This window comes from Rhincodon typus, chromosome 44, assembly GCF_021869965.1.
Source record: "Rhincodon typus isolate 14 chromosome 44, sRhiTyp1.1, whole genome shotgun sequence".
In the NCBI taxonomy this organism is placed as follows: Eukaryota; Metazoa; Chordata; class Chondrichthyes; order Orectolobiformes; family Rhincodontidae; genus Rhincodon; species Rhincodon typus.
In genome coordinates, this window is record NC_063375.1 from 785,188 (window position 1) to 794,018 (window position 8,831).

Consider the following 8,831-nt stretch of genomic DNA (forward strand, 5'->3'; position numbering starts at 1 on the left):
CAGGGAGACTGGGGAACTCGCTCCTGCGGGGAGAGTGGAAAATGGGGGACTCGCTCCTGCGGGGAGAGGGGAGAACGGGGAACTCGCTCCTGCGGGGAGAGTGGAGAATGGGGGACTCGCTCCTGCGGGGAGAGGGGAGAACGGGAGACTCGCTCCTGCGGGGAGAGGGGAGAACGGGGGACTCGCTCCTGCGGGGAGAGGGGAGAACGGGAGACTCGCTCCTGCGGGGAGAGTGGAGAACGGGAGACTCGCTCCTGCGGGGAGAGGGGAGAACGGGAGACTCGCTCCTGCGGGGAGAGGGGAGAACGGGGGACTCGCTCCTGCGGGGAGAGGGGAGAACGGGGGACTCGCTCCTGCGGGGAGAGGGGAGAACGGGAGACTCGCTCCTGCGGGGAGAGGGGAGAACGGGAGACTCGCTCCTGCGGGGAGAGGGGAGAACGGGGGACTCGCTCCTGCGGGGAGAGGGGAGAACGGGGGACTCGCTCCTGCGGGGAGAGGGGGAGAATGGGGGACTAGTTCCTGTGGGAATCAGGAAGAACAGGGGAAATCACTCACGGGGGACTGGGGAAACGGGGGACTTGTTCCCATGGGGTCTGGTCGAGGTGAATCATGAGAATGTGGTTAAATAGTGGGATGGGGGTGTGTGTGGAGGCTGGATATACATGAATCAGAGGAAAGGGAACAGCATGGAGAAGAACTGGGGAGGTGGTGGGAGTAAGCTTGTGTTGACCATTTCACATCTGAACACCACAATTGTGGTCAAAACGTACCCCCTGATTCTTGCTGTGTGTGGGATAAGACCATAACAAATAGCAACAAGAGTCTGCCATTCGGCCCCTCAAACCTGCTCCGCCATTCAATAGGATCCAAAAGTCCTCACGTCCACTTTCCCGACTTTTCCCTGTATCCCTTGGTTCCCCAACTGATCGAGATCTCAGCCTTAAATATACACAAGGGCTCTGTCCCCACAGCTCTCTGTGGCAGAGAGTCCCAAATCTTCCCAACCCTCTGAGAGAAGAAATTCCTCCTCATCTCAGTTTTAAATTGGTGCCCCTTTATTCTGAGACTATGTCCCTTCTGGTTCTAGATTCTCCCATGAGGGGGAACATCCTCTCAGCGTTGACCTGGTTAAGCTCCTTAAGAATCCTCTATGTTTCAGTGAGATCACCTGTCATTCTTCAAAACTCCAGTGAGTAGAGTCCCAACCTGTTTAACCTTCACTCATAAGGCAACCTCTCCACGCGAGAGATCGTCCAAGCCACACCTTCTCTGAACTGCTTCCAATGAAATATTTCCTTAAGTAAGGGTCAAAATTGCCCCCAGTTCTCCAGATGTGGTCTCACCAGCACTTTGTACAGCTGCAGTAAAACTTGCCTACCCCTTGACTCCAACTCCCTTGAAATAAGGGCCAACGTTTCATTTACCTTCCTGATTCCCTGCTGCCCCTGCGTGCTAGCTTTCTGTGTTTTGTGCACAAGCTCCCCCCAGTCCCTTTGTGTTGTATCTTTCTGCAGTCTTTCCCCATTTAAATAATACTCTGTTCTTTCGATCTCCCTTCAAAAATGAACAACCTCACCCTTTCTCCACCTTATGCTCCATTTGCCTACTTCTTGCCCGTTTACTTAACCTACCAATCTCTCTCTCTCTCTAAAATATTCGTATCTCTCATGCAACTTGCTATTCCACCTATTTTTGTGTTTTCTGCAAACCTGGCGACAGTGTGTTCACTTGCTTCCTCCGAGTCATTAATATATATTGTAAACAGTTACAGTCCCTGCACTGATCCCTGTGGAATCCCACTGACTATGGGTCACCAACCTGAAAAAGAACCCCCCCTTCTCCCCACTCACTGTTTTCCTGCCCATGAGCCAATTCTCCATCCACACAAGTATTCTACTTCCAACATCATGGGCTTTTATCTTCTGACAACTCCTTTTGTGAGGTACCTTCTCGAATGCCTTTTGGAAGTCCAAATACATCTACTGGTTCTCCTCTGTCCACTCTGGTTGAGACTTCCTCAAAAAACCTGAACAAATTAGTCAGATATGATTTCCCTTTCGTGAGGCCACGCTGCCTTTGCTTGATTCAATCATAATTTTCCCAAATGTCTTTAAGACTTGATCTCTCATCTCTGTTACCCTTTGGAATCCCTGCAGTGTGGAAGCAGGTCAGTCGGCCCATCGAGTCTGCACCGAAGACTCTCTGAAGAGCATTCCGCCCAAGACTCACCATAACCCTGCATTTCCTGTGGCTAATTCACCTAACTGCACATCTTTGGACTGTGGGAGGAATCCAGAGCACCCGGAGGAAGCCCACGCAGACATGAGGGAGAATGTGCAGACTCCACATATCTGAGGGTGGAATCAAACCCAGGTCCCTGGCACTGTGAGGCAGCAGAGCTAACCACCAAGCTGCCCTATGGACCACACGCGAGGTTTAAACAGTGATTCTCCACCCTCCCCCCACATCATTCTGAATTCTCCCACAAGAGGAGATGCTTTCTCTGCACCTGCCTTGTCTGGAAAACCTCAGGATCAATCAACTTTCAATCAACTCTTCAAAGCTCCAGCATGATACAACGCCAGCCACAAAATCAAAGGGCAGGTTGTGAAAGGGATACAAACAGTTTACAGAGAGACATTGCAAGGTTTAGTAAGTGGGCAAAACAGTTGTTACTGTTTCTTATTGTCTTATAGCCTGTCCAGCCTTTCCTTAACAGGTGCCTGGAAACAACTCAATCTTGGTGTTGTCTGTACATTGTCATAGAGTCATAGAGCACGGAAACAGACTCTTCGGTCCAACTAGTCCATGCCGACCCTAATCCCAAGCTAATCTAGTCACACCTGCCTGCACTTGGGCCTGTATCCTTCCAAACCTTTCCTGCCCATGCCTAAACGTCTTTTAAAAGCTGTAATTGTGCCCACAGCCACCACTTCCTCGGGAAGTTCATTCCAGATGCGGGCCACTCTGGCTCTGTGCGTAAAATATTTGCCCCTCGCGTATATGTTGAATTAACTGAGGACCCTCGCACTGAGCGTCAGGTGTTTTATTTGTGACCTAGCGAAAAATATCTAGGGTAAATTGAATTAAACTAGCTGCGGGGGTGGGGGGGGGGGAGAAGACGGGGAGGTGGGGATGTGTGACAGGGACGAGGTATGGGTTTCAAAGCTGAGCTGCTTCCTGAGAATCATCCGTGTTTGTGTCTCTGGTCCTGTGCCTGATTGTCGGGTATCGCAGGGCTTTGTGTGGCTGGCAGCCAATGCGAATATACTCCTGGAAGACCTGCTGGAGGTACGGGTCCCTGGCAGTGGGCTTGAACAGCCAGTAGCGCGGCCGTTTGGCCCTGCCGCTCCTGCTGACTACCACGGCCTTGCCCTGCCTCTGGCCGCTAGCCCGGCCTGTCCCCTGGCCCGAGGGAACCCTCCTCAGCGTGAGGGCGGGTCCCTGGACTTCCCCGGACTCCGGCGGCGCCAGCTCTGGCGCTGGGTCCCTTCCGGAATCCGGGAGGCAGCGGGGGGTCACCGGAGGCGCCGGAGAGGGGAGGGGGTCCGGCAAGGCCCGCAGCTTCTCGTGGAAGTAGCTGGCGAGGATGGCCTTGCTGCGGGCCTTGAGCACCGGGTCTGCTGGAGCCACCAGCTTCAGCAGGGCCCGAAAGGGCAGCAGCTCGGGCGACATGGGGGGACTGCAGTCTGCGCACTGCGGCGTGAGGAACGTGGCGAAGGTGGCCTGGTCGGACATGATGGACAGGAAGGCCTCAAAGTCCACCTCGCGGCCGGCGTTGACCGCCCCGAACTTCATCTCGTCCGGGATCAACGGGTTCATCAGGGGGATCTGCATCTGATACATGACGCCCAGCAGGTCCTTGCTGCTGATGAAGCTGCCGTGGTCCCCGGTCAACATCTGGAAGACCTCGAAGAATGCCACCACCAACTTGCCAGGCAGGGGGCGGCCCTGGTGACCTGCCTCGTCTGGGTCCGAGGCCTCAATCAGGGCCTGGATGCTGCGAAGGGGCATCCCCAGGAAGGAGCTGGTAGCCTTGCCTTGGCCGCCTTTGTTGTTGAGGCCGGCCCTGCGCATCTTCAGGTAGAAGTGGCGGGCGATGGTGGCAGCCGAATCCTCGGAGACGACCTGGCGGGCGAGCAGCTTGAGCAGGATCTCGAAGAAGATGCCGTCTCCCACGTAGCCCTTCTGCAGCTCGCAGGCCGAGCAGCTGTCGGGGAGTTCCACCACGAACCGCAGGAAGAGGCCGGTGTTGGTCAGAGCCTGGCAGAGGTCGTCAAAGCCAACTCTCCCGTCCCGGTCGGTGTCCAGGCAGCGGAAGGCCCTGTGGCCCTTGGCCTCGCTGGCGACGATGCCCTCATCTCTGAGCAGTGACTGGAAGCCGTGGAGGTCAATGCAGCCACCTGCTCTAGCCACCAGGATGTCGAAGACTTGGCGGAAGGCCTTCTGCTGGTTCGGCGTAAAGGGAGCCTGTGTGCACTCAAGGGCCTTCTCCTTCACTGCCTCGCCCGTCCCTCCTCCTGCTCCCTGGGCCCTCCTCTGGCCTGAGCCCTGGCTTGGGTCGTCGCCCTGTGCCCTCCACAGACCCTCGTGCATCTCCTCCAGCTTGCCCATCACCCCATCAAGGTTCAGTTTCTCCACCAGCTCACCCACCACCTTCTCCACCACCTTCACCACCACTGCCACCACATTCTCCACCTTCTCCAGCTGCTCCTTGCTCCTCTGCCTGGCCCCCACCCTCTGCCGGCTGCCCCCGGCCTTCGCGATGTCCGGGCTCTCCTCCGGCCTTTGCTTCCTCTCTTCCCTCTTCCTGTCCCTCTCGACGGCTGGTCCACCCCTGGCCTCACTTCCCGGCAACATAGCCATGCCCCTTTGAAGTCTTATCTCTACCCTCCAAACTCCTCCTGCTTCTCTTCGAAATGTCTCTTCAGAGTTGAATGGGCCCTTGCATTTCTGGAACAGATGGTCTACAATTAACTCGATACACTTTAAACTCTTAGCAAGCAAACACAAAAGGCCTTACCTCTCGCGCCAAAATTTCTGCTGTCTGTACAGATACCCCTGGTGTCACTTTCCCAGGGGGCCTAGGGCCTGAAGCTCTGATGTCATACTACTATTGTAACTCATTACTGCCTTATATATCTACCGCTGCCCTTCATCATCGTAACTATTATAACCCTAAAGTGGCAAAAAAATATATACAGTGTCCTCGGCTTTATTTTTGGCAGTATTAAATACAAGAACAAGCAGAGGATGCTGAACAGTTAGACCTCAGCTTGGAGTAGGGTGTACGGTTGCAGGTGCTACGTTACCAGAAAGATGTGAATGCAATGGAGAGAGTGCAGAAGAGGTTTAGCAAGGACAGTTCTGGGGATGAGAGACTTCAGTCGCAAAGATAGGGGACTGTGCTCCTTGGGTAGGCTCAGAGGAGATCTGATGGAAGTATCCAAAGTTCAGGAGGAGGAAGGTTGCGGGGCGGAGGTGTAGACGGGGAGGAGGGAGGAAGGATTGGGTGAATGTTTGAAGGTAAATGGTGCTAAAGGTGACACGAGGCAAGGGATTGGGAACGTGCTGTCCAAGAGTGTGGCAAGGTCGATTCTTTGGGAAAGGAAGGATGGTAACCAAGCTAGCTGCTCATTCGAAAGCCAGTACAGGGCCGGATGGCCTCCTTGTGCACTGTAGCCTCGCTGTAATTCATGCTTACGTGGAGGTTGCGAAAGCCGCTGGGCTGGAGGGGGTTCTGTGGCCAGACCGAGTTAGGCAAGATGAGTTTGGTTCAGAGTAGAGCAGATGGTGAGGTTGTGGAAACGAACCTGGAAGGGAAATAGACAGAAGGCCAAATTCAGTAAAAGAGAACAGGCCAGAGGCATTGCTGGCATGATAACATTAATCCTCCACTCCCTCCAGCACCGACGCACAGCAGCAGCAGTGTGTACCATCTCAAAGACACACTGCAACAACTCGCTGAGGCTCCTCTGACAGCACCTTCCAAACCTGCCACCTCTAATCTGGGAAGGACAAGGGGCAGCAGGTGCAGGGAGGGACGTCATCCCCTGCAAGCTCCCCTCCGAGACCCCCACACACCATCCTGACCTAGAACGATATGGGCTGTTCCCTCAGGGTCGCCGGGGTCAGAATCCTGGAACTCCCTCCCTAATGGGGGCACTGTGCAAGGTCTCCCTTGACTGCAGTGGATCAAGAAGGCAGCTCACCACCACGTTCTCAGGGGGGTGGCAATTAGGGACGGACAATAAATGCCAAGGCTAGCTAGCAAAATCCAAATCCCATAAATAAACGTATGGAAACCAAGACTGCCTGGCTGTTAGGGGAGGAAAGTTCTTTGTCTTTTCAGTTTGACCTGGACACTCAATGTAGCTGTCCAAACCTCTCCCCAATATACCCCCAATCTCTTAAACCTTCTCCAACCCTCCGAGATCTCTGTGCCCCTCCAATTTCCACCTCTTGAAAATCTCTGATTTCCATCGCCACACCATGGGTGGCTATACCTTCAGCTGCCTGGTGCCCTCATCATGAATATCCTTCAAACCTACTACTTTGGCCAAGTTGTCTGTTACCAGTGTTAATGTCTCCTTAGGTTGGCCAGTGCTAGAGTTTGGGAACTCCCTCCGGTGTTGCAGTGTGCAAGATAATTTGCCCTTAGAATGAACAGTTCAGGGAGTAATTGTGAATGGGCAACAAATGTTGACTTAGACAAGTTGCCTGAAGATGCATTTCTAAAACAATGTCAAGGGAATTAGACATCATTGGGAGTAAATGCCAGACCATTGAACGCAAACTGAGTAATTTCGAGTACTACATAAAAAACATTCATTTATGCAAATTCGGGAGATGAGGGGAATCTATGGGAGGGGAAGATGCAGGGGGTGGTCTTGAGTCCTGACTGCCCTCTGAAATGGCCTATGTGACATACTTTGTCATATCAAAGCATGCCAAATTCACATGGACTGCTGAGGATTTAAGAAGGTGCCTAGTCCCATTTGCCAGCATTTGGTCCATGGGGTGGTGGGGGACAGTTATGGCTGGACTTTAATGGACAAAGAACGCTCGCCAAATGGCCCGTTTGCCAGTATTTGGCCCGTATCCTTCTAAACCCTTCCTATTCATGTACCCATCCAATGCCTTTTAAATGTTGCAATTGTACCAGCCTCCTCCACCTCTGGCAGCTCGTTACATGCACACACACGCATGCACACACATACGCACAAATGCACACACACAATCGTTCACACACGCACGCATGCACATGCACATACATGCGCGCTCACACACGCATGCGTACACACAGGTACATGCACATACATGCGCGCTCACACACGCACGCGCACATGTACAAGCATAGACACACGCGCACACACACGCGCACACACGCACACACACACAGTGGAAACCTGAATAGATCTGCATAGCCATGCTAGAATGGAAAACAGGTGACTCTCCTCATGCAGGAGATGGCCATTTTCACTAATGAAAGGTAGACAGGTAATGACAGTGTACACATAATCCCATGAGTGTGAACCCCAAATATTAAATCATTCAGCAGTATCCTGGATAACCGAGCATCTCATTTCAGATTGCCATTCAATCCCCAACTTGTGAAAGTTGTAACGGCCATAGGGGGTGGGCCATAGGGGCCGAGTGGGTGACCTTATAGAGGTTTATAAAAACCATAAGGGGCATGGATAGGGTGAATAGCCACGGGCTTTTCCCCCAGGGTGGGAGAGTCCAAAAATAGAGGGGCAAAGGTTTAAGGTGAAAGGGGAAAGATTTAAAGAGGACCTGAGGGTGGAATTGAATATCCAAAGATACTCAGTGTTTTGGAATAGCAGGCAGGAAGGAAAAGGAGATGGTGTTTCTTTGTTACTAAAGAAGGGAATCATGGCAGTAGTAAGAAATAGTATAGGTGTCAGAAATCAAGACGTAGAATCAGTCTAGACAGAAATAAGCTCAGCAGGTCCGCCAGCACCTCTGAAGGGAAATCAAAGTTAACATTTCAGGTGCAGTGACCCTTCCCAGATGCTGCCAGACCTGTTTTCTCAGCAACTTCTGTTTATGCTTCTGATTTACAGCAGCTCTTTCATTTTTATTTTAGACAGAAATAAGAACTAGCAAGGTAAAGAAGTTGCTGCTGGGAGTAAGCTATAGGCCCCCTCCTACCAAAAAAAAACAGTAGTCCCATAGTAAAAACCAGGAAGCGTGTGAGAGAAGCAGCAAGAACCATGGGTGATTTTAACATGCATATGGACTGGATTAATCAAATTGGCAAGGGTAGCTTTGAGGGAGTCAACATAGTGTGGAGCTGGAGAAATACAGCAGGTCAGGTAGCATCAGAGGAGCAGGAAGGTCAATGTTTCAGGTCGGGACCCTTCATCAGGACTCGAGGGCCTTAAGGGAGAGTCCACTACACCTTGTAGTCAGTCTCCTGACCTGCTCATGGAACAAGCTGCCAGAGGAAGTGATGGGGGCTGGTACAATTACAATATTTAAAAGGCATCTGGATGGGTACATCAGTAGGAAGGGTTCAGAGGGATATGGACCAAATGCTGGCAAATGGACTGAGTCAGATTGGGATGCCTGGTCGGCACGGACGAGTTGGACCGAAGGGTCTGTTTCCGTGCTGTATATAACAGAAGGGTAACCTTTTCACTGAAGAAAGAGGAGCCCTGCTTGTGCTCCAATCCAGCAGATCCCTGGAGGTCTCCAGCAACATCACCCCAGCCTTCCAGGCAAGAGTGATGGAGGCTGTGAGGAGCAGTGATAATGGTAAGTGAGGGAGGCTGTGAGGAGCAGTGATAATGGTGAGTGAGGGAGGC